Source organism: Schistocerca serialis, chromosome 4, assembly GCF_023864345.2.
Source record: "Schistocerca serialis cubense isolate TAMUIC-IGC-003099 chromosome 4, iqSchSeri2.2, whole genome shotgun sequence".
NCBI classification, from domain to species: Eukaryota; Metazoa; Arthropoda; class Insecta; order Orthoptera; family Acrididae; genus Schistocerca; species Schistocerca serialis.
Window position 1 is genome coordinate 66,362,822 of NC_064641.1, and position 5,077 is coordinate 66,367,898.

The window sequence follows — 5,077 nt, forward strand, 5'->3', positions numbered from 1 at the left end:
AGTAGTGCTTCTGTCAAAGATCAAAGCTGGTTATACTAGGTGTGATTGGAAAGTTTTAAGAATGATTCCGCTGCTGCTTACTGGTTTGGCGGGCAGGTACATGGAGGGTGGGGAGTGAGTCATTGCCGTCTCCTTGACAGGAAACTGCATTTCCTTTATTCGGTTCGTTTTGGCGGCTGGTTGAGTGCGGGTCTGTTAGGGCTTGTTGCCGGATTCTGTCTGTGTGAAAATGGACATAAAAACGGAGCAACAAGTTTGTGTGAAATTTTGTTTTAAAACCAGAAAATCAGCTTCTGATACTTACAGACTATTAGAAACAGCTTTTGGAAACAATTGTATGAGCCAGTCAAATGTTTTTGTCTGGTTCAACAGATTTAAAAATGGTCACAAATCGTTTGAAAATGAACCATGGTCCAGCCGCTCTTCCACCTCAAAAACGAATGAAAATGTTGTGATAGTTAGCGACTTAGTACTGTCTGATCGTAGACTTACAATTAGGGAGCTGTCTGATGAACTTAATTTAAGTTTCTATGCAGTTCAGTCAATTTTAACTGAAGATCTGAACATGCGTAGTGTGTCCGCAAAATTCATTCCAAACGTGCTGTCAAGTGACCAGAGACAATACCGACTTTGAAGTGTGCCAAGAACTGATTAATTGGACTAAAAATGACCCATATTTGTTTAATAGGGTCATTAAAGGTGACGAATCATGGATATGTGGATATGATCCTAAAACAGAAGTGCAGTCATCACAGTGGAAGACTCCAGATTCAACACGACCAAAAAAAGCATGGCAAAGTTGGATGAAGGTGAAGACGTTGGTGATTTTTTTCGAGCCTACTGATATTGTGTATCATGAATTTACCCCTGGAGTACAGACAATTAACCAGGAATACTACAAGTGTATCCTTGAGCGGTTGCGCGAAAAGGTGCAGAGGAAAAGGCCTGCATTGTGGAAAGACAGGAGTTGGGTGCTACACCGTGACAATGCTCTGTCTCATCGTGCCTTCTCCATTGTTGAATTTTGAAACAAATTCAAAATTCCTGTGCTTCCACAACCACCACTGTCCTCTGATTTGGCCCCTGCGGACTTCTACCAGTTTCCTAAACTGTAAGTACCACCACTGTACAATTACAATCCCATTCTTAAAACTTTCCAATCGCACCTCGTAAGTTATCACAGTCCGACTGTTCATTCCGAACCCAATGCACTGCTATCAGTGTCAGTGTTACAACCACACTCGAATGTCCTGTCGACACCCAGCAAAATGTGTAACCTGTGGTAGGGATGCTCATGAGGGCAACTGTCCACCTCTTCCTCCCGCTGTACCAACTGCAATGGCGACCATGCTGCCTCCTCCTGAGATTGTCTTGTGTATCTTGATGAGCGGGCTATCCAGGGGATCTGGGTGAAAGGAAAAGTATCTTACACACTCTCTTGCAAGTTGTTGGCTAGTTGTAAATCCTGCGGTCTTCCATCTGGCACTTACAGTACTATACTTGCTACACATCACTCCACGAAGGACACAGCCACACAGACATGCAACCTCAAATTCAGCACTTTGGTATCATGGCAGTATCCCCGTCTCCTCCTCAATCTGAGCAACAACCCACCAAACTTTCGCCTCATGGAATGAAGTCACCTGCCACACAACTGGCAGACAGAAGGAATTCTTCCTCGAAGACTTCCTGCATCCCTGTAGCGAACAAACATCTGAGTCTTCCTCTGCCAACTGGAAAGGCTCCAAGAAGTCAAACAAAGACAAACGGTCTTCTCCTTTGTTGACTCAGATATGTTCTTTGATGGTGTTGCTAAGTGATAACCTCACCCGGCTGACCTCCATGTTGCTGGTGTGCACCACCAACAGTTTTTCTGCCCTAGACTGCATTGATGGACAGGGAGAGAATGCCAATGCCTCTGTAGATCTTGTGGAGCAGGATCCTCCAGCCTTTGCACCCTATCGCAGTGAGTCTTCAAAGGCCGGCACTCGGCAGCCACTGTGGTGACACCCCGTCATTTTTTCCCTCCTCCTCTTTCCTTATTATGACTCTCCTCCAAAGGAACATCTGCGGCCTTCAGTCCAACAGTGAGGACTTATGGCTGCTCTAGGAATTGGAGTGTCTACTTGTTCTCTGCCTCCAGGAAACAAAATTGCATATTCATGAGTGCTTGTAGCTCATGCATTTATTCCCGTCCACTTTGACCTTCCCCCCGAAGATGGCATTCCATCTCATGGGGGAGCCATGCTGCTCATCCTGGATGATGTTCATAGTCAACTGATCTCCCAGACCACCCAGCTTCAAGCTGTTGCTGCCACATTTCCCTTCCTCACTTGACCTTTTCCCACCAACTGTATGTGCACAGTGTTGTTGCATTCTTTGGGATAGCGGAAAAGCTAGCTGGATTTCCTTTACTAGTTATTTTAACAGTTCCACACTGTCTTCCGTCATGTGCGCCACCCTTCGACGGCTGTATGGGACCAAGGCCCATTCCCCAATTTTTAGCCTGACAGTAGCAGATGATGTCATAGTGGACCCTATCTCCATCACGTTGGGCCACTATTTTGCAGAGATATCAAGCTCCACTCACTATCACCCTGCCTTCCTCCATCGGAAGAGGCTCATGCGATACTTTCCTCTTTTTAGAATCGTGAGTGCTACAATGCTGCTTTTACTATGAGGGAGCTAGATCATGCTCTGACTTCATCCCAATCCTCCGCCCCAGGGCCAGATGATGTTCACATTCAGATGTTGCAGAATCTTTCTCTTGCGAGCAAGCAGTTTCTCCTTCATATGTACATTGCATCTGGGCAGAGGGCACATTTCCCAGAAGCTGGCGTGAAGCCATTGTCATACCCATATCTAAGCCTGACAAGGACAAATGCCTTTCTTGAAGTTATCACCCCATTTCTGTCACCCACTGTGTTTGCAAGGTGATGGAATGTATGATTCATCATGCCTGGCTGTTATGGTGGCTTGAGTCTCACAATTTACTAACCACTGCGCAATGTGGATTTCTGCAGTTTATCATCTCGTCACTTTGTCAACCCATGTCATGAATGGTTTTCTGTGGAAATGCCAGACTGTGATTGTGTTTTCGATTTACCTGCTGAAGGACTGGTATCCTCCATACTTTCTACACATAGGGGTTTCCATGGTCACATCCCTCATTTGCTTCAGGAATTTTAAAAGACCAAGTTTTCAAGGTACTGGTGGGTTCTGTCTTGTTGGACACCTTTATCCAGGAAAAACGTGTGCCTCAGGGTTACATCCTGAGCATCATCCTCTTTGCTATCGCCATAAACCCTATTATGGCCTGTCTGCTGTTGGGCATCTCCAGCTCCCTTTCTGTTGATGATTTTGCCATATATTGCAGTTCTCCGTAGATTTGTCTCCTTGAGTGGCACCTTCAGCGATATCTTGATCGTCTTTACTCACGGGGCATCGACAATGGCTTTCGCCCTTCCACTGTCAAAACTGTTTGTATGAATTTATGGCAGCGCCATTGGTTTCTTCCACCATCTCTACATCTTGAGCCTGTTGCTCTTCCATGCATTGAAACTACAAAATTCCAGGGGCTCATGTTCAATAGGAAACTTTCTTGGTCCTCTGCTGTGTCTTACCTGCCAGCCTCTGTAGGCGGTTCCTTAATGCCCTGTGTGTTCTCAGCAATACTTCCTGGGGAGCGGATAGGACCATCCTCCTCCATTTGCATCAGTCCCTTGTCTGTTTGAAATTAGACTATGGTTGTTTTGTTTATGCATCTGTACATCTGTCCCTCTTGCACTGTCTCAGTACTACCCACCATAGTGGCATCCGTTCGGCCATTGGCACTTTTTACACTAGCCAGGCTGAGAGTCTGTATGTCAAAGCTGCCAAACTACTGCTGTCATATTGCTGTGACCTTCTCGGCAGATACACATGCAGTTTGTCTGCCACAGCTATCCACCCATCCTATGCCTCCTCCTTTGATGACCCCTTTGATCACCAGTATGGGGCGCGTTCCTGTCCTCTGTTACCTCCAGAAGGTTTTGGCTATTGCTCCGGCAGTTTAACTTCACGCTACCTGCCAATTTCTCAATGAGTGCTGGGACAGTTCACCTACTTTGTTTCTTCATTTGTTGTCCTCGGTGTCGACCTACTGGCTGGAAAAATAGTGGGTGAACGTGCAGTACTGTCTACTGTAAAAAATGTATCCAACAGATGCACATTTGTGTTTTACTGTCTTTTACTTTCACTTTTCCCAACTCCCCCATATACACATTTATATGGCCAGTGCACTATTGTTTAACTTTTGATAAGCCTCATTAATAGGTTGCAGGTGAACATCCACATACTGCTACAATAGTTTACTGTTTAACATCTATGAGCAATTAAAAAACATAACCACAAAGTTCACCATTCTTGAAGAATAAAAAGGTATGTATGGAGCAGACACTGTCATTGTTTTAACACATAGCCTAATTGTGTAACACTTATTTCACAGTTAAGTTGAAGCATTGTTGTTGTTCTAACCAACACAGGTTCCTCGTCTGAAACTTGGCCATAGACTGACTGTCTCGTGACCAAGAATTGGGCCCTTATATACCATCACAATAATAGGTACTGAAACTACATATTGTTCGAAGTTAAATTTACAAAAATTACAATTAAAACTTACTCATTAAATTAACTGAATACATTGAACAATTCTGTCTTTTTAACAGTTTCTTCTACTACAAGGAATAAGCCGAATTATTTGTTTAAATCATGGAATTAACATATATAGTTACGTAAACAATACTTTTGACAAAACTGTTAATTACTTTGGAATTAATGAAGGGTTGGCTTTGCTAACATGTCTTCGAATATAGCCAAATAGATACTTCCAAATGTTTAAAATTATTACAGAATTTACATTTGTTTATGTGTCAAAAATAGAATTTAATTTACGAAACAATTACTGATTTCACCCTATTAAAAGTATTAACTAGGAATAGTCAGTCTAAATTATAAAATCAATTACATACATATAAGTAAGCACAAAATTAGATCTGGTGTTATATTCTTTAAAACTGAGGGCCAACCTTTCTCTTGT